Here is a 21,813-nt window from a genome sequence, read left to right on the forward strand (position 1 = left end):
GGAGCACCACTGCAAGTAGCAGATCAGCATGACTTGGAACCAAGGGCACAGGGAAGTCTGTCCCTTCCAGGCACAAGGGTGGCTGGAGTAACCAAAGGAACACACTCACACTAGGCAGATTAAAGAGTGGTCCAGGAGCTTCCAAAGCTGTGACAACAGCCAGGTACCTACTGACACCCTCACTGACAACACTCACTGCTTAGGGAGTAAAGTCATCCCTAGGGGATACATGGGTGGCTGCACCTTCCCTCTGGGTAGCAGGGCACACATGGTGCCCTCAGCATCACCTAGAGGATTACTGCAGCACATTAGCTGGTTCTGCTCAAAAGAGTAAATATTTATCCAAACACATTGGAAGACACATGAGGGGAAAATGAGACACCTCTGGAATGAAACAGCAGAAAATAATAAGGTATCTCTCAATAAGTCCAACAGTCAAATAATTTCCTGGGGCCAAGCATGAGCCCAAATGAGCTTCAGAGGTGATATGATCATCTCTTCCAATAATAAGATAACTAGAAATAACTTGCAGGCCTGACCCACAGGCATTGCCAACACGTGACCAGAGGAATTGTGATGGCAATGATGGAAAATTGCCTCCAGTAGACAGAGAATATCTACTTTTGTTTTCCAAGTTTTGGCTCCACAAGGCACCCAGAGTTAACATGACAGTTCGCTGTGAAGGGCAAAGGGAACTCTTGTTCCTCCTGACTGCCCACATCTCTCCTACAATCAACTACACGCTACCCTGTGTGCTGGCTCAGGCTCTTTGGAGCATCTCTGTGACCTGCTACAGCTCACTGAAAGTTTTTGACAAAGCAGCACATGGAAGGGGCCCAACACAAACTCAATCTGTTACAAGGGAGGTAATGAGGTTGTGTGGACAGCAGGGAAAGAGATGGAGGGCAGTGGGGAGGGAGCACGAGTGTGTGTAAGGCCAGGGAAGGGCGACCTGCCAGAGGCTGAGAAGTGTTACCTGAAATGCTTTGCTTTCCTGCCTCATGAGCAATGTGACCAGGGCCCCACAAACTGCCCAGAAGAAACAAGCAGGGCTGAGTTCAGTTAGCAGGAGACCCGACAAGGACATACACACATCCATCAAGCTGGTACTCCTTGATGGTTGCTGCTTTCTCTAAAAACCACACCAGAACTTTCTACCAGCAATGGGAGGCACGGCCCCAGGGCAACCTGAGCCTGAGACCATTGCACCTGGTATGTACATCCTGGAGCGGGACATCAAGGCCATAAAAGGGGAGAGAAGATACTGAGCCCCATTTGGAGAACCTTGCCACTGCAATTTATTCAGTAATCCCTGCCATTGTTTGGGGGAACAAAGCAGTCATCTGACAGCGTTTCAAAATTAAACTGGGAAAGGAAGGACAGGGGAGGAGGCAGGAGGAAAGAGGGAGGGGAGGGAGCTCTCAAACCTGTTGGCTGGACCCTGGGAAGGATGTGAAGTCTCCCAGCGTATCTCCCACATGCACCCGGCCTCGCAATTCCCAGGGCCATGTGACTGGGGCTTCCTGCTACCAAGTGAAGGGAGACCTACCCCGACCTCTCTCTTCCAAACAGAGTTCCTGCCTGCTTTGTGTTCGCAAAGAGGCGTTTGTTTACTGATCTATCACTGGCATGCAGGAAACAGCCTTGACATGAGCTGTAGTCATCTGTCTCCAGCAATAGCTGTTTGGCTTTCTTCTAATTTAAGTTTTCCTTCTGCCCCCCCCCCCTTCCCCCCCAGTGCCCTCTTCCCCACTTCCGATCCAAATGCTTTCGGAGTACGCACATCTGGTTCAGGGCACTGGATACTACACGATGTTTCCAGAGCAACCAGTGCATAAAAAAGAGGCATGCTCCCACCCTCAAAGGGCAGAGAAGGCTTCCAGAGGAACGCCCCCAGGGAGAGGAAGATGCCAGCTTTGCCCACTGCACTTGGTGCAGCCATCAGATGATGACAAAAGCCAGGGGAGCGCAAACGCCCTGCAGTCCATATCCCCAGAAATGCACACAGCCAGCACACAGGCCATACACGAAGAGCCTTGTCTCTGAGAAGGTCAGGCAGTGATGGCAGCAAGCCTCCCAGGCCTCCCTTCTTTGCCATTTTGTTCGTGGGGAATAAACCAAGCTTACCTCGAAGGTATGTGGTTTGGGGACGGGTATTACCCTTGCTGCGTGCTGGAGGCCATACCTCAACGTTTCCTTTGCTCTGTTTACCCTGCACCTCAAAAATTTCATCCACATCCACAAGCGAATGCCAGACACAATTCTGGTGCATATGAACAGCAAGGCTTCACAGCACCAGGAGCAACCTGCAGGTGGTCCAACTCTGCTCTAAGAAGGAAAAAAGACATGTTGTCTTTCTCCTTGGTGCTCCCAAAAACTGAGTAACTCCGAGCAGCCTTCAAGTAATGCCTCCCTGCTCCAGTGCTTTACAGAACAAAGGTGCAGCACAGACAGCAACAAGGAGGCAACAATATATAACATATATATATATATATATATATATATATAAAAAGAACAGGAAGGATGCCAAGAAGACAAAACACTAACAGGAAAAACATGAGTAAGGGGAAGCCAACAGTTAAAGCCTTCAAGGCTCCCTCCCCCAGCCCTTGCTCTGTTTGGAGCCTGTTTTCCTTTGGGGGAAGAAGCAGGCATGAGGATGCGTGCCTGGGCTCACACACACACACAACTACTGCGTGGGCCCCGTGCACAGCCCCAGCACCGGGCAGTGTCCGTGTTCCCAGCACAAACACGCTGCCTTCCTGAGGTCACTGGCAGAGTGTAACCTCAGGGAGCGAGTCCCTGCACAGCAGGGAGGACATGAGCCAGGCAGGGATGCAGCCAGAGCTGAGAAGGGCAACAGGACCCAGGAGAGGCTCCCTTGGTGAAACAAGATGCTTCCATGGGGGAGTCACTGACTTGAGGTGCCCAACAACAACGCAGCAGCAAGGCGAGGGTTTTCTCAGACTTGAGCTCCACAACACGTGCCACGAACCTTTCCTAGCTGACGGCCCGAACAGCTTCTCTTCAGGCAACTTACACAAAGTCCACTTCTTTCCTCTCCTGGTCAGCCCTGCAGATGGGCCACCTCCACAGCAACAGGGATTCTCAGTGCATCCAGTGAAAGGATGAATCAGCTTACTCATGAGGAAAAACCTTTCTACCAAGAGGGTGACCAAGACCAGAGGGATTGTGGAGGCTCTGCCCTTGGAGATACCCAGTACCCAACTGGACAATGTCCCAAACAAGCTGCTCTACATGACTGCACTCTGAGCATGGGGCTGTACTTGCCATCTCCCACCTCAGCTACTCTGCCATCCTGTACTGGGCATGGTTAGTTTAGGGCAAGGTTTAAGGCAAAAGAGGACCTCTTTGCAGACACTGATTGCCTGGCTATGCGAATCTCATGAAGACTGAAGACACAAACAGCAGGATTGTTCAGTTCATCACACTTGTAATGGGATCCTAACTGTAGGTAATTCTAGATAATCAGGACCAAGTCATTTGTTAAAGAGAAAAAAGCAGGATAAACTTATGCAAACATATTGATGAATGACCAGTGACTGGGAAGTGACATACTCCTACAGTATCTTTTGGAGCCAAATCCCACACAGCCTCCTACTCCCCTCACCCCACTCTGTCCTAGCTTTTCCCTTTGATCTATCATATCTTACACCACAGGCCTTACAAGGGGGTCAGGAGAACCCCATGTGTCAAAACAAGCTGTATTTTCAAAAACCCCAAGTGGAACCGATGTACCACAACCTCTGTCTCTGTGCAAGCCCCCCCAGGCCACGGGAACAACGCTGCAATGCGAGGAATGTGGGAACTCACCCGTGCCCAGCCTGCGTGCAGAAGAGCTGTGCTGAATGTTTGTTATGCCATGTCTTTAATTCTATGATATAATTCACTCTACTGACCTTCTCCTTCTCTAAGCACACAGAACCAACTCTGCCTGCTTACATGTCTTTAATCTGACTGAAAGGATTACTACGGTTCAAGGGCTTGCCCTGCTCCTCCCTTGGCTGCCAGCAAGGTGGTCTCATCCCTGCCCTTTGTGCCTGATCACATCTGATGGTTGCCATTGACTAAAGGTGTGCCTACTTTTTTCCTCCCTTCTTGCTTTTGCTGTATATCAGCTCCAATGCTTGTAAAGCCCTTTCAAGCTAGGACAGGCTTACAAGCTGCCTGGTTCACTAAAACCAGCAAAGAAATAAAAGGCAGGGGAAGCAAAAAGTTTTCGACTCAGAAAGCAACATCAGTCACCTGTCAGGGAAAACCTGATGAGCACTGAAGCACATGGAAGGAATCATAGAATGATTTGGGCTGGAAGGGGCCTTAAAGATCATTGAATTCCAATCCCCCTTGCCAGGGCTGGCAACAAGACTCTGCTTGTAAAGAAGTTAACCCACAGAAATGAGAGGAGGGAGCTAGCAGGCCCTGCTGTGGGCAATATTATGAGGTCACCCCAGGTCTCAACTTCATCCCGAGACAATCCTTATTCTGTAGTAAAGCAGATGGACCCTTGAGAAACTACTCTCACCTCTTGTCCATCACTTCCCTCCACCAGCCATTTGCTGAAGGTTGTAGGTCAAGCTCCCCAGGGACATCACCAGCATCACCTGCCTGACACAGGGAGCTGGAAGGACAGCACATCTGGTAACAAGGTAGCTATAAAAACCTCTGCTGACCATGTGCCAGCTGAAACTCTCTTCCCACAGAGCCCCGGAAAAATTAGGATAGAGATGATTGAGGAATGGCAAAGGACAAATTCCTGATCCAAACTGCACTTCTGTTTCAAAGCATAGGATAAGTTTTAGCAAAAGAAAAGCCTGATGTTCTTTTTAAACACAGGAGAAGCAGCAACAACTTTCTCCCCAGGCTCCACGCTGAAACAGCTGAACCATTTTGGCTGAAGGCTTTCAAAAGTAATTCAGCCAGAGGCAATGCTCAGCATGGAAAAGTGCAGACTGAAACAAAAATAAAATCTTGACCTGAAGAGAGTAACCAAAAACAAGGTCTCACAATGTGAATTGTCTTCTGTTAAAGGTGGGGCTCGTTGCACCCACTATTATTAAGCTTGTCCCACATTTCCCATTGTCTTATTTTCTCTTTGTTCTTCCCTCGAAACTCATAACAAACAGAAAAAAAACCATCTCAAAGGGTATTTGACAACTCTTCAGTTTCCTTCGGCAGACACACCCTCAGCTGAAAAACGCATCATTTTCAGGGTTAGCTGTGGGATGTTACATGACCCTGTCAAAAGAAGCAGAAACACTCATTTTCTAATTCACTGCTCCCAGTCACAGATTCAGTCCTGCACGCACAGAAGGTAAATACAGCCATTCATCCTGGTTTGTACGACTTTGCTTAGAGACATGATGAGCCTTCACTCCTGCAGGTAGGTTAACAAATAGTAAGAAAAAATTCACACGGAAAGGAAGAGAATGATTCGGTATTTTCCAATCTGGCTGCTAAAATGACTGCAATGCTTAGTGCAATTCTGTGTTTCAGGCTATGCTTTATACAAGGAAGTAATGAAAAAAGATTGCAAAACCCTGTAATTCCAGATGAGGAGACCAAGACCCTGAGAAGTGAGGGCAGGAGTCGAGGACAACTCTTCTGGGACAGCTCCTGGCATTACTAGATCATCTCCCTGTGCTTAAGGCCTTGTGTTAGCTCATGTGTGCACACAGTGGGGTTGCTCATCCCCTTTGAAGGGCTGATAGTATTTGTTTTTGCTTTGGAGCCTAATAAATGAAAATTCAGTTACTCGAAGTCAAGGCTGAAGAAGACACTGGTGGTGTATCCCTGCTTGCTGATTACATCAGTGGAGATGGTGATCCATACCTGGTTTGTTTGGCTTTGAAACTACCCACAGAGAAGATGACTGTAGTCAATACAGAATAAAACAAAAGAAATATGGCCCAGATTCACACAAGCACACATCTGCCAGCAGAATCATCTATCAGCCACATGGAGAGACAGGATTCCAGCAGATGCAGTGGAACTGGCTTCAGGCCCCAACAAAGTCAAAAATAAGTTGGCAAATACTCATTTCTACCAGTGTAGCTAACTGATGTAGGTGCTTTTCCCTTCTCTAATAGGAATGCTGTTTTACAAACATACCAGTCCTACAACACCAGTAAATCACCTCTAATGTAGAAGAATTGGAAAGAATTCAGGGTTATTATGCTTATAAGAAACCCAAACATTTGACAGCATAGGAAACAACCTGTCACTAAAAAATAGTGTTCAGCTCATGAACCACACTGGAATTCATTTTTGATGTGGTGAGATAATCTCTGCTATTCTAACATAAATGGGACCCAAAGAGGTCCATTCGAGAGCAACTCCGCAAAGAGTTTCCTGGCAGGAAGACAAATTGTCTCACGTTCAGAAAGGAAATGAGAGCATTAAAATGAAGAACCTCAACTTCTTCCAAAATAAGTTATCATCAGGGAGACAAATGGAGCCTCAGCAAATCTCTCCTTCGGTGGCCTTCACCCTGCAGGATGCTGACTCTTGTCCCTCCTGATGAGGATTTAGCACACAGCTTCCTGAAGTGTCCATCACCACAACCTTGGGGCACCATCTGCGTGCTCCATGAGACCTTCCTGTACCCGCTCCAAGTCCATGACCTCCCACCACAGTCTGTCTCTATCAAGCATCACCTTCTGAGCTCAAGCAAAAAGTCACCCACAGATTGCTTTTCAGTTCAGGAGACCCCGCTTCCCTCTGGCTTGTTCAACCTCCTCTTTGCTCCCCCTCACTCTCCCACGTATCTTGGCCATCACAAAGGCAGAAGCTGTTTATTGCAGATCTTATTCTTTATGGAACTCTTCCAACCACAGTACAGCACATCATCCCCTCGCTCAGCCTTCCTGAGCAGAGAGCAGGGCCAGGCAGCACGTGAGCTGCCCAAAATTTAGCCATCACGAGGAGGAAACTTGCTCAGCTCCAAGGAGGAATAAACCTCTGCAAAGAAGGCTTGCATTTATTTATTTTTCCAGGAGGAAGGCTGCTCTCGGTGGGTGTGTGCGTGCATGTGTGCGTGTGTTTGTGTCAGGACAATGGGGAAAAGGACAGTGGAGCGGAGCTGCCAGGAAACAGTCGGCCATCTGCCCGTGCAGAGAGCAGTTTTTCCTTTCCTTTTGTATTGAGAGGAATGCAGCTGAGAGCCGCCATCCGCCCGTGCTGGGAGGAAATCTGAGCGACTTTGCTTTGCCAGGGAGAGGAAGCGTGGGGGAGGGAGCCAGCCCGGTCCCTGTGGTTAAGCGGTCATTGCACTCGTGGCCAATAAAAGCGGGGAAAAAAAGTCCTACCAAAACCCCCAAATCCTAGGGAAAAATCGCTCTTCCTCCTCCACCCTTTCACATGCGGTTTGATACTTTCTCCCTCGCAGGGTGATCCCGAGCACAGGAAGCGCTGAGGCGGCCCGGCAGAGGAGGGGGTTTGGTGGGCAATGGCCTGGGGAAACCAGCACAAGGCAGCCCGGACAAGAAACCAACAGAGAGAAAATCAACTCACATCACCGCGTTGCTTGTCTGCCCACACCCTCTCTGTAACCAGGAATTTGGCAACCTGAGCACAAAACAACGTGAGGAACGACCCTTTGCTCTTAAAAGGCTCCCCAACCCCAGCAGAACCCCAGCAGACAAGGGCAGAGAATAAGGAGCAAGTCTGATGCAGATAACCATCCCTACATTCTGCCCCAGGGCTTCAATACAGCCTCTGATCATAAAACTTTGTAAGAGAGGGGAGAAAAGATCTGATCTCCTGGTACTGTCAGGCAAAAATGCTGGCAAAACATCATGATGGCTTGGTGGCATGTTCTTCTGCCACTTTCTGTGGTAGAAAAGCCCCAGGGCAAGAAATAAATAAAATAGAAAACTGTAAGATTTTCAAAAGTGACTACACGACTTTGAAGTTTAAGACCCATTTTCACAACCAAGGATCAGATTTTTTTTTAAACAAACCTTCCTACTAGGCTTGCACTTACACTTGCAATTCCATCTCCTTATTTTAACTCCCAAATAAGTCCCAGCTTTGACTGAATTAGCTCCACATTGTATTCATGTGGCGCTTAGGGACACGGTGTGGTGGCGGACTTGGCAGTGTTAGGTTAATGGTTGGACTCTGTGATCTTGGAGGTCCCTGCCAACCTAAATGGTTCTGTGACCGTAGAAGTAGCTAACATTTTCAAAGAATTTTAAGCACACATTCCTTTTTCACTGACTGCAACAGGAGAGAGATCTAGCTATGGCTGGGGAAATCCAGAGCACATCTCTCCGCACCTTCGTAAACTCTGGTGCTTGCTTACCAGGCGCCAGATCCAGCTCCACAGAGCTGGCAGAGCTTGCTAATGTGGGAGATGCCTCAGATAACAGATCACAGTCCTGGAAAGGGAACTTCCAGAAAAAAGAATTAATCTATATATGTCTAAAGAGCTTCCTCATATCTGGCAGCTTGGAGGACAGACTGACAAACCTAAACCTAAGCGTGTCCAGGTCAGATCTGAACTGAGACCTGTGTGCCCGCTCCCTTTCAGAGACATGACTCAGGTTTCCACATTCTGTTGTGACTTTTTAATCTTTTTTTTCCTCATAAAAACAAAACCATTGGTGTAGCACAGTGTGTGACCTGAAGCAAATTCCTTGGCTGTTTCTCTCTTGGGGGATGAGAGACAAGATGACAGGGAACACAGAGACTTGATATAAGGAAAAAATTTTTTTCATTATGAGGATAAAAGAGCTCTTTTCACCATGAGGAAAAGAGAGCTCTGGAACAGCCCTGCTGTCTCCATTACTGGAGGTTTTCAAGAGCCAACCAAAGCCCTTAGTAACCTGGCCTGAGCTCAGACCTGAGAAGGAGGCTGGAGTACAGGCCTCCTGTAATCCCTCCAAATCTGGATTATCCTATGTTAACATGTCATGTATTACTGTAAAAGTGAGTAATCACTCTCATTTTCTCTGTGGAAAATAACAACAAAAAAATCCCTTTCAAAACATTATTACTAGACATTTTCCTCCCCAAGTAATATTTTTTTGCCTTCCTCCAACTGATCAGCAAGGAGGCAGTAAAAAATGGCTGCCAAAACAAGATACATAATTATGCTATCCCTAACACATTTCCACTCTCTTTTGTCCCTAGTCATTTTGCAGTGCGTAACAAACTCCAACAGCTCCATGGAAGCTATTAGGGAGGCCATGAATCTACCAATAATGCTGCCTTGGCAGCAAATACTGACGAATGCTATAAATTTTCACTATTAGAAGAGGAAAATGTTTTCTTCCGAAGTTCATTCCACTTTCAGAGAGATCAAGGTACAATTTCTTGAAAAGCTTAAAGTTACTTCATAACTAAATTAAAAACCAACCAACCCACCAACTACAAAACAAAAGTGAGAAATACTGAAAGCACTTATTTGGGAGATTTGGTTTTTTCCTTTGCTGAAGTGTTCCTTTGGGCTTCTTGCAGCAGAAAACCTAGAAACTGGAGAGTTATCAAACAAGAACATATTGTTCACTGCTCTCTTCCAAGGCGCGTGCTAAAGCCAATACATACATAAAGGACTTGAGTTTCCATTGTTTACTTTCTTTCACATACATCACACTGCTGGATAACGGAGCAAAAACAGAGCACTCATGCACAATTGTCTCCATCAGCCCTTATCTCACAACTGAAGCAGAGCTATTTGTACACAAGCTTCCAACCCAGGGAATGTGCATCCAAGTTTTGTATTCCAGGGTAACCACTAGGGCATACTCCACCCAAGATGTCTGGATGTGCTGAACTGGGCCCTGATACTGTTTATTGTGCACAGAAAAACCTCATTACTACAAAGCAGTCAGCACTGACTGCCTTTCACAAGAGCCCTTTTTACAGGAACAAAATATCAAAGTAGGAGTCTTCTGGAGTTAAACCCTTTGCAGAAGCCCTGTCCGCTGAACTATTCAATAAACATCATCCCCTTTCATCTTAAATGCTTATAAAGATGCCATTTCCAGTACAATGCAAGGGGAAATCCCAGCTGCACTGAAGGTGACTGCAGTGATTATGGTGTGGCTTTCATTTCACCCTCCACATTCACCTCATTTCTGCTCATCCCCAACACACATGTACCTACAGAAACACAAGCAGAGCCCCCTCTGCTCAAGTCCATAAAACCTCTTTGGATAAGATGGGACAACTCTTACAGGTTCTCATGTGATGTTAGAAGAATGCAAAGGTTTCCTGCACAGCAAGAGATGAGGTCTCCCACAGCAGAGGGCCAGCACTAGGGTGACCCACCTGGTATAACACCCTGATGACTTGCAAGCTGCTCTGTGAAATTCCCATCCCCAGTGTTCCAAAAGCATCCGCGTTACACATTCAGCTTTGAAGATCTGGCTCAGGAAAGAGGCTGTCTATCAATGGGTTCCCCCCCCCAGTAAAAGATGGTGACTGCAGCAAATGGACATTTTCCATATATTAAATACTCTATGAGCAGTTAGATCATGGAATGCTTTAGGTTGGAAGGCACCTTAAGGGCCATCTGGTTCCAATCCCTCTGCCATGGACAGGGACAACTTTCACTAGATCAGGCTGCTTAAAGCCCCATCCAGCCTGGCCTTGAACCTTTCCAGGGACGGGGCATCCACAACATCCAGGGACACGGCATCCCGTTGCAGTGCCTCACCACTCTCACAATAAAGAATTTCCTCCGAATGTTTAATCTAAATCTTCCCTCTTTTAGATTATACTTTTTTAGGTATTCCTCACCAGAACCACGTTCTTTATACAAAGGTAGAAGCTGCCCAACGTTGCCTCAGTTATTGGCAGTTGAACACAATGGATGTTTTGGTAACAACTGTATTTTATTTACTGAAAAGAGAATGTCTACCAACATAACTGGAAAACTAAACCTAAACTTGATCTTTCAGGGGAAATTCCCCAAACATTTTCTTCCACTAGAAGAGGAACAAGAAGAGCTTATGTAATGCTATACTTGATTTACTTCTGGGTTGGTAAGAAAAAATGTTTGGCATTCAAGTAGGCATTCTTCTTCCCATCTCTTCTGCATGTAATAACTCAAACGTTCAGACTGCATAGCATCTACTTAATAAAAACCTTCCCTAAGTGGGTTCACTGCATTCATATTAAAAAAATAAGTAAGACACAGGAGAAATTTCAGCCCTGAAAATAGGTTAGCAAGAAGTTATCTTTGCTTATACACCTTCCCAAGCAAAAAGGATATTAGAGAGGCACAGTGTTTGCAAATACAGTTACCACAGTGTTGGGGTTTTTAGGAGGTCTCCTGTTTTCTTTTTTCTCTTAAAGACTTTTTCCCATATATGTTACCAGGGCAAAAAACTACTGGGTGCTTAAGAAAAACAAAAGACCTGGCCACGGGGGGGGGCCCATCTGGCTACTCCCTTTCAGCTGGGGGTTGGGTACAGCCTGGGCTGGTTGGTGCTCCCGGCGTTCAGAGGGAGAGACGCTGCCATCTTTGTGGAGGGATTTCGTCAGCGCTGCGGGCTTCTGCTTTTTCGGCCGCCTTCCTTCTGCTGTGAGTGGAGCCTGCTCGCTGGAGCGGCTGTTGCACCGGGACCCTCACATCCCACCTTACTAGAAGAGGGACTGTTCACCATCTGCTGGGGCGCCTCAGGGAGAAACCCCAGGATTCCCAAACCCGCCTTTCCCTGCCCCTGCTGTTGCTTGGAGCCTTCGCTACTCTGTAGCCGCACATGCCCTGCCTGCCGCACATACCCTGCCCTCCGGGGGTTCCCACTGCAGCTCTGGAGTTCCATACATCTCCTCAGCCACCCGGGATTTGTGCTCATCCCTGCTGTTCCAGCCTGCTGCTCCCAAAGGTCCAGCCGAACACCAGGATTGGCTGCCCAGGGGTTTGTGAAGCTCCTTTGTTCCATCCCTCCCGGGATCCCAGGGCACCAGCGCTGCGTGCTTCCCGAGCTCGCTCCGGAGCGCCCCCTGCAGCCGCGGGGGAACCATCGCACCTGCCCTGCTCACCGGGAGCCGCCAGCGCCCCTGCCGGCTGCGAGCGGAACTGCACCCGAGGGGAAAGGGCCCGACAGCCGAGAAGGCTGGGACTGGGTTTGTGATTGTTCGCTGTTACTGCCAGAGTTATTGGTGTTTGTTTGACTGGTTATACACACATAGATATATAATAGTAAAGAACTGTAGTTCCTGTTCCTCATATCTTTGCCTGAAAGCCCCTTAAGTTCAAAATTATAATAGCTCGGAGGGAAGGGGGTTGCATTTTTCATTTCAAGGGAGGCTCCTGCCTTCTTTGGCAGACACCTGTTTTTCAAACCAAGACACACAGAAAACGAAGAATACTCCCAAGAGGTCTAAAAGTACTCTCTCTTCCTGAAGTAGCATCTCACAAACTCCAAACCACGGTGTCAAAGTGCCTGTTTCTCCTACCTGATCAGAAATGGTCCAGAAACTAACTTACCTGCTCAAGATACACTCACATACCTGAAATGCAGCTGCATGGTCTCAGCAATTCAATTTGCATGAATCACAAACAGGTTTGAGTGTTGCTGGATGAGTAAATTACTTATGGTTTCTGACTAACTTAAATAATTTTTGCCAAGTTTGATCTAAATTCAGTATGCTCCAAAAAAACCTCAAACCCAATAGAGAGAGAAACTTTCAAGAAAATATTTGAGGTAATCTGAAGGAAGGTTACAAGAGTCAGATTCTTTACTGTGAAATGACATTACTTACCAAAATTTAGCTAAATTGAGGGGGTGTGTGTTAAACCTTCCCTTTACAAGGAGCTGAAACACTATTTAGGCTTTTTCTCCTTCCTATTTATTTATTGAGGGGAAAAAAGGAGGGAAGAAAATAGATGGGGCTACCCTGCCACCTTTCTCCAAATAGTTATTTACAATTTTTTAAATTCAATTATGAAACTGAAAAACCAATACCACAAGATTTCCTCCAAAGCATCAAAAAGCTGCTAACCTCACTTCGAGGTCATTGCTCAGCTTAAGTTAATGGAGCAATGACAGTGACATCACCTTGCTTCATCACTGTATCCCCAAGCCATGCTGACTCTGTGAAACTACTGCTGAAGAAAAGGTGCATTATACATTCTTCTGCTTAATTCTGCATTCAAGGATTTCATGGCAAATCATACCAAAATCTCCCACATCAAAAAACCTCCCATTGTTTACACGTTAAAAGAAAAAAAAGTTACATATGCAACAGAGACAGTGAAACAGCTGATCTGCTCAAGTCTGTCAGGAAAAAAGAATGGGTTGGTGATTACCTGTTTCCAGGGAAAGAGAAAGACAGAGAGGGGGGGAGAGAGAGAGAAAAGGCGAGAGAGAGAAAAAGATAGGAAAAGAAAGCAAGCTAGCTCAATGTAATCCAAGGTCAGGCTTGATTTTTCAAACAGCAGATCTTGATCTGAAGTAAAAATAAACCACACCTCATGGCTCTCTACAGGTTCCTGAGGAGGGGAAGTGCAGAGGGAGATGCTCAGCCTTTCTCCCTGGTACCCAGTGATGGTACACATGGGAATGGCTCAAAGCTGCAGCAGGGGAGGTTCAAACTGGACATTCGGAGGCATTTCTTTACCAAGAGGGTGGCCAAACATTGGAACAGATTTCCTAGAAAGGTGGTCAGTGTCCTGTGTCTGTCAGTGTGTAAAAGGCATTTGGTCAGTGCCTTAATAACATGCTTTAACTTTTGGTCAGCCTGAAGTGGTCAGACAGCTGGGCATGCTGATCACTGTGGGTCCCTTCCAAACTCAAATAGTCTAGTCTAGTCTATTAACAGTAATAATAATAATAAAATTCTAATGAAAGGCTGCCTTGAGCATGAATGGCAAGAGGGACTGGGTTAGGCATCTGGGAATACTGGTTTGAAGGACAGAAAAGCTAGAATTTGTATTCCTGCAGTGGTTACTGGTCAGTTGAAGTCCTTCACTGCTCTGACATGCCAAGTTTCTGTTTCTGATAATGTTTCCAAGTTGCTTTGGATGAGAAAAATAACTTTACCCCATACAAACAAACATTAAGCAAGTGGAACATGAAGCAATATATTACATGTCAGAATAAGTTATTAAAAAAACCCCAAACAACCAAAAAAACACCTCTTCAAATTCTGACAACATTTTATGAAATTTGTGCCTTTTAGAGGTGATCCTAATTTTCCTTGAAACATACCCAAAATTGTCTTTGACTAGTGGAGGAATTTATGAATTTAACAGGGGAAAAGCCTTGGTTTCCCACTGAATTTGAGTAAGCTAAATCATTCTATAAGGAAAGTTTCCTGCTGTGCAAACAAGAGGATACTGATGGGGCAAGGTTTAGCACAGACTAAGCAGCAATAGCTGTCAGTATCCTTCACCACCACAAGTACAGGACTGTTATGTGAGAGGTGACACCATGGCAAAACTTCAGCTTGGAGTCACTCATGGTAATCTCAGGGGACAGAGACAGAAATCTGACACAAAAACAGTTACCATGTGTTGGTTTCCCAGTAGGAAACCTCTTAGGCCTCTCAGAGATTGAGAAAGCTGAGAAACAAGAACCAGATAGATCAGGGCTTCTGACATCATCTGGAAAAAGCTCAGTACCTTACACATTTCTTTACAGCAACAAATTGTCTTGTAGCATTTGACTAGGGATTGCTGTACCTGTAGCCTAGCACGTCAAGGCAGGGAAAACCAGATTCTCAGTTACTTAATCCCAAGCTCCCTGAATTAAAGGAAAAAGCTCTCATGGACCAGGAGACTGTGGAGGATGCTCCAGGGTCTGGTTTTGGCCAGATGTTGATTTTTGAAGTGCTACGTGTGCTGGTGCAGAGACTTCCTTCTGAATTTTAGTAAGGGACATTTATTTCCCTTTGCTACTAAGCCACTCTGAGCTCTGGATAACTCAAGATTCAAGTCTTACCCAAAATCCCCTGTGAAGCCTTTGGGATCACAGCATCCTTTGCAGCTGAAACACATTGTATTTTTGTATGTAGGAAACACACATCTTCTGCAGGGGCTTAATGTTTTTAAAGAGAAATCTCCAATAGTCTGAAAAGTCTCTGGGAGCTCTTTCCTTTTTAATTTAGAAAGGTGGTGTTTGGCTGACACTGGCAAGCAAACTCATATTTATGAAGTGCCCTCTCAGTGCCCTGTGAAATCTGCCATTTCCCTCCATGACAGTCAGCCCTATCTATCACAACAACATAATCCCCTGGGACAGGAGACCCGAGCCCCTTTGCTGCTCTCCTCTGCAAACAGATGTGTGCACGTTCCCCAGCTCTGAAAGTCACAGCTGCCTTTTGGCAAAGAACTACAGCAGCTGCACATCTGCAGAGGGGAAAAGCTTTCAGCAAAAACTAGAGGGGGATCTCATCCTCCCCCTCTCCGCCTGCAAAGCAAGCTCAGCATTTGTTCCTCTCCAGATGACACCCTGATGAGTTGATTTAATCATTCACATATGCGTGCCTATTCACAATGCTTCCAAAATACCAGGCCTGTGACAGCATCTCACCTGAACTGCTCACAGTAACATGGCTTATCAGCAAGCACTTAGCAAGAGGCCTTGCAGGACAAGAAGAGAAGACCCATGTTCAAGGGCACTGTTAATATAAAATGATTCTACAGAATACAAGTGGGTGAGTGAGAGACCACTTGTGATGAGGAGAACACCTAAACACATGCTTTATTTTAAGTCTATGCTCAAAGCCCACTATCTTCAATTAGGCTGCATGAAGTCCAGCCCAAACTCCCCAGAGCAGGAATGATGTACTGCACTGGGAGCCAAAGCACTCGGATGGGTGGATTTAAGCATGCGCCGTGACCTACATGTCTGCTTAAACGATTTGCCAGACTGGGGGCACAGTACAGAATATTTAAGTGTAGCAGGATCACAGAACACTTCACCACTTTTATTCCCAAAGGGAAATTTAATTAAAACACAGAGCATGTAGCCATTTAAAGTTATTCTGGTTGCAAAGAACAGCAAGTCCTCACCCCCTGAAACAGTCTCTCCAGTGGATTGCCAGAGTCCCCAGTAAATTACTGGTAACACAACTTATGTGCCTGAACTTGGTCAGGAGCCATCTACTCTCTGGGATCTGTAGGGTCAGGAGTCTCAAGGTCTGGCAGGGTCTCATCCAGAACTCTTTCATCCACTTCCAAGTGAGGTGGCACCTTTCCCCACTCAAGCTACCCCTAACCATCATCAGCTCTTGATATTTTAAGTATCTGGGCCAGATTTTCAAACAAGCTCAGAGCAAAGCATTTCTGACTGCTTCTCCAAGAGCAGCTTTTCTGCCAGGCACAGTCTCCTGCACCGATATCCAACCAAGGCAAAGCCTTTCCAAGCAGGGCCAGCACCCCATATGCTGAACTGCTCAGCCAATCTGATTACTTACCACAATGCCTGATGAGGAGATGGGCATCAGAAAACACAGCTGCCAGCATCTCCTGGCAGAACCTATCCCTACACCAGGCTCCATTCAGATCAATGGCTCTCTGCTGTACATATTCTAGAGGGAATGAGAGCAGTGGAGCAAACCTCCACCAGCATCAGCAATGCTGTGTTACAGAGGAGGCAAGACCGGCCACAGTTAAAGGATGCCATACTTAAAAACCAAGCAGTGCTCCTACAGAGGCTCACAAGGCAGCACCTGCCTTCTTAGTGGCACAGCACCAGTAGCAGCAAGTCCCAGAGTCCAGACACCAAAGAGCAGGCTGAACTACAGCTGGCTTACCTGTCTAGCTTCCTTCCTTTTGCCTTTTACTCTGATCTTCCATCACACATCTCAGAATGGTCCAGGCCCCTGACCCACACTCCGAGATGAGATCTTGTCAGCACTGCACGTGGAGCCAACTGCATGAAGAGCCCAGGGCATGGCCAGGCCCATCTGGTACAGGCTTTGGTCTCTGTGAGTTGGTGTTCTTATTTTAACTCCCTCTGCTTCTGGGCCCCTCTTCATCTCTCGCTCCTCCCATCTCCCTCTCTCTGCTCATGAGGACAGAGTTTCCATCCTGGCTCTGGGCCAGTGCATGTATGGGCAAAGGCAGAGCGCAGGAAAAGCCATCTTCTGCTCTGTTTCATCACGTAAACACTGCCAGTTCCCAGCCCAGGAGCACAGGGCTGAGTCAGAGCTCTGCCTGCAGAGGAGGACCAACAACTCCTGCCCGGGCTGGACACAGCAGCTCAGCTGCAGTGCAAACACCTCCCTTCCCAGCCCTCCTGCTCCCAACCAAGGAATTGCTTGTTAGATGGCAGACACAGAAGCATCTCACATTCAGCAAAGGTCATCTGTAACAGCACACGCAGGTAACAGGTAACAGTCAAGACAAATTCTTGTTTGCACCAGTTATTAAAAACAAGAAAACCAGGAGATCCCAAGCAAACCTGACTGGCAGTGCCCCAGCACTGAGATGACCATCTTGCCTAAAGCATACAAGAAGGCCTCAGAGATGTACTGGATCCTAACAAGTTTAATCAGTAAAAAATGACCTTTAATCACCATTAACTCTTGCATCTGCTTTCTAAATCCTTGAAAATAACAATATGCCAGCTGCAGCTGGTTTCCCTAACCTGGGGAGGGGAAAAAGCACTGAAGCAAAGAATGAAGATTATACCAGCACTCACAGCATTCATTCCAGCAGGACATTATTCTTTCAAGCCTCTGCCCTTCCAACTATGCTTGACTTCTGTCAGTTTTACCATGGGACAGTACTATTTTCAGAAAAGAGAGAAATTATGTTCTTAATACATGTTATCTGCATTAAAGAAAGGTGTACCAGTGTTTCAAGCATCTTGCAACGAAGATTTCCCATAAGCCCCCTTTTGGAGTTTTTGTTGCACACACACAGCACCCCCACATTTGCCCAGAAAATGTTTAGGCAATGCATTTACCTCAGAGCACTACAAACTTAGGGGGTTTCAGCACAGGATCACCCCAGCCATCATGCCAGGATTATCCCAAGAGCACAGCCTCTGTGAGCAACTGCAAGGATGACAGGCTGGAACCACATGATCTGGTTCCGAGCTGCTCAGAGCTGTCTCAGCACAGGAGGGACTGGACCATCATGATGGCAAAACCCCAAAGGTGTCTTGCTGCCATGAGTTCCCACTGAGCTCCCAGCTCACTGAAAGACATGAACTGGTAAATAATCACTGCTTTGATCGGGAAAGGCCTGGGGAATTGTGACTTTCACCTCATCAGTGCCATGTCCAGAGACACAGGGTGCCTTGGTCCAGCTGGGTGGTGAACCATGTAAAGGCTGGGAGAGATCTTGAATAGGACCAGCCGATAGGACCTTAAGTATTTATTTATGTAAGACAGTGATGATGCCTTTTAGTGCTTTATTAACAGAGACCTTGCACTGATCCTCAGCCCACTCTGTGCTAGGCTTTCACCGAAGGACACAGACCTCGGCTGAAATCCCAGGCTGTAGAGGTCAGATGCTCCAGGGACTCCAGCTTGTCTTAGGCACCCAACTTCAAGGTGACCCAAGGCCCCTGCAGAAGCTATGTTTCAAAAGCACAGCCTTCACGAAGCCAGGGGTTCTGCCATACAGTCATCTTCACTAAAACCTGGGATGAAGCCACCCCCAGATGCCATGCATATCCTCACACTTCAGCCTCTGCTTCAGTTCCCAATAGCTGATAAAGCATCTCCAAGGTGAAAACCGGAACAAAAAAATCCCATAAGCAAGAACAAGATGTTATTGCCCTCTCCATTGCACTTCAGAGCTACAGTCAAGAAGACATTGTCTCTTCTCCTGCCTTATGCAGTAAAAGGGTGCTTACAGATACCTCGGATACAATGTTAGTTGAGCTGTATCTAAGCAAAGCCAGGATCACTCATTTATTGTCAGGACTTGAATGAAACAAGAAATTTCTTTCCAGCTACATCCCACTCCCTTCTTCCCTGCAGAGAGTCTCCTCAGCCCGTAAGGAACTGCTATGCAAGTGTGTTAAAAGTCCTATTTCAGCATTTCTTTCATAGTAGAGGCCTCTTCCAGCCAGCTCTTGGGATCCTGCCAACAGACATATCAGCCACTAGTACTTAAATCCTTCAGCTAAAAAATGCTTCCCTAAAGAGCTTATACCCCAGTTCTGGAGGCCTAAGATCATCACAATTAACCAGTTTCAATAAGAGTTTAAGAGAGGTTCTTCTCCACTCTCGTGGGCTTAATAGTGCACTACAGAGCCTTTCCTCCCCTTGGTCTGGCCTCCACTTAGGAAGGAGCAGCTTCCACACAGTTCCAGCCAGGAAATAAATGTCAGGTGCTACAAAAGGAAGGGAGAACCAGCTGCTTTGAGTAATGCAGTCAGGGGGATCCAAAAGAATATGACACTTATCAGACACTATTGAAATGCCCAGCACCTCTCCATGTTTAAGAGACTGGCTCTGTTGTGTGATGATTTCATTGGCAAATATCTTAAACTTGGGGAAGGATTGAGTTTGCTTCTGTGCCCTCAGAGTGCCCAGCAAAATAGAGATTTTAAGTCCTGTCCATATGAATTAGTTGTTATGGCTGATATCAAGAATAACTGATTGGAAAAGCTACTCCTGAATTAAGATCATGTCTGAAAAACACAGTTTACATGGTCTTTATTTATTATCTCCTTGTCAAAATGAACATTTCTAACATGCAAATATACCAGGCATGGGAGAAAGACAAGCCTATTGTAAGTGTCTAACAAAGGATCTAAATGCTCTTCTTGTTTCTGGAGAATAGAAAGAACACACAGAGGTTGTCTTTGCAGACAAAATGTCCTAAAAGATTTCCCAAGGCAGCGAGCTGGGGGCAGTACTTTGGGACACTCCACATGCACTTCTGGTCTACAACGAACACCGCACTTTGGATCTGAGTTGATGGACAGGGAGTGTCTTCTGCATGGACTGCTAGGACATGGATGTGCCGAGGGCCAACCCAGGCTTCAGCACACAACCTTCTCACCCACGCAGGCAGAGAGTGGTCCCAGCAGAGCCATAAATCTTTGGTCTGCTTTTTACATCCTCGGCCACTCCAGCGCCCTTTGTTTTCGGTGCTTTCTCTTCCGTTTCTCAAAAAGGCGCCTTATTACCCTGGGAAGTCCTGTGGCTTTCCTCTCATTTCCATACTTAGCATTTTCAGTTGCTTCCAAGCCTGACCCAACATAGTAGTTATCCATTTTCACAGGCTGAAACACTGTCTGGATTATTTAAAAAACCCAAACAACAACCAAACAAAATCCCTCAAACCAAACAAGCACCAAACCCCACAAACACTACCCCAATGACAACAATTCAGAACACAACACAAGGGTGGAGGAAATGCATTCCTTTCCTCTGCCAGGATGCAGTAACAACTCTGTTTTTGGTGGATCAGGAAACAGAGCCAGTACACATTATTGGACCTCACTACCACACACCAAGAACCAGCGGTCAGTAAGGTGGCAGCCAACACAGAAAACAGCTTTTTAATCCACCACCAACACCAGCAGCTCCCCTCATAGTAGCAAATTAAAGCCCCATGGAAATCCCTTTGGTCTTCTCTATATCCTCCCAGCTGAGTTCCAGGCTGGAGATGCTGTTCTCCAAAAGCAACAAACTTAAACAACTACTTAAATGGCAAGAGCAAAGGTGCCTGGGAGTACCTCAGGGTCAGGAACAACTTGCTGACCTGTCTTGGAAACAAGCTGTGTTCTTGTAAAGAGCAGGATTAAGGGCCCATGTTTAGCACTTAGTCCCTGCTCCTGTGAGGAGGCTCCAGTGCAGACCCAAGCAGTCAGAAAGTCTCACTCCACCATGACCATCACTTTTCCAGCACTGACCATCAAGAGCCATGCTTCTTGGATACTCATAAAGCCAAAACCTCTGAAAGCATCCCAAATACACCTGGCATGGTTTTACCCCCCAGTTTGAAATTGACACCTTGGGACCACAGCAGCAGCCAGCTCTAACTTCTTCCTTGCTCCCTTCCCAAACAACATTGCCCTCCACCAACTCCATGCCTAACCCATTAGCACTCATCATTGCTGCGTACAAGAGCGAGAAGGCAAGCGAGCGGTTTTCTCCCCAGGACAGGTGAATACTGCCATCGATCCCCAGCGGGAGTCAGAAATGCCACCCTGTTAAGCCGCAGGCTGCACACAACTGCAGGCGCTTCTTCCAGCCGAGGGCAAAGCAAGAGGAAAGCAGGCTGTCCAGAGCAGGGACAGAGAACTGCAGGGCTAATGTCGTAGGGAGATTCAGGTTTTTGCCGAACCGAGAACTCCAGCAGTTCTGGTTCAAGCCCACTTGGGCTTCCCCCAAAGAATGCGTTTAGCGTTTCCTCCTCTGTTCTGTGCCGGAGACCGAGGCAGGGCTGAGTTCACCCAGGGGCCCCGTGCTGGGTGGCGGGGCTGCCGCTGCTCCTCCGCCTCACAGCTCCCGACCCGCTCGGGTCAGCTTTTCAGCAGCTCCCCACGTCCCCTCGGCCCCTCTTCCCCCGGCCGAGACCCGCTCGGGCAGCGGGCCCGGCCCTCCCGCGCCCGGCGGGAGCAGCAGCCTCCCCGTCCCGGCGGGAAAGCGGCGGTGCCCGGGAGCGCGGGGGGATTCGGCTCGCGGCCTCCGCTTTCCCTCTCTGCAGCCGAACGCAGCACAGGGGTGAAGAAAAGCAAGTTGTGGGGTAGCAGGGAAGACGGAATTAGAGATTTTTTTGGAGCGGCACCTCTGCCCGCTCTCCCGCGTTAACGGAGCCCCCCTACCTTCCTCGGCGGCGGCGGCGGCGGCGGAGCGGGGGGGCCCGTGTCCCGGCATGACGGCGGCGGCGCCCCCCCCCAGGAAGGCGGCTGCGGACCCGCGGCT

The 21,813-nt window shown here is 47.3% G+C and overlaps 1 protein-coding gene across 2 annotated transcripts in view; it reads right to left on the bottom strand.

Moving 5' to 3' along the window:
- Positions 1-21,789, bottom strand: part of DENND2A (DENN domain containing 2A) — a 58,366-nt gene extending 36,577 nt beyond the window's left edge. For both annotated transcript variants that reach the window (XM_042050568.1, XM_042050567.1), the window contains exon 1: positions 21,714-21,789. The gene's annotated coding sequence lies outside the window, so the exon portion shown is untranslated. The remainder of the gene's footprint in view (positions 1-21,713) is intronic.
- Positions 21,790-21,813: the final 24 nt, after the last annotated feature.

This window comes from Corvus kubaryi, unplaced genomic scaffold, assembly GCF_017639235.1.
Source record: "Corvus kubaryi isolate FWS band 111438036 unplaced genomic scaffold, C.kubaryi_AGA036_p1.0 74, whole genome shotgun sequence".
Classification (NCBI taxonomy): domain Eukaryota; kingdom Metazoa; phylum Chordata; class Aves; order Passeriformes; family Corvidae; genus Corvus; species Corvus kubaryi.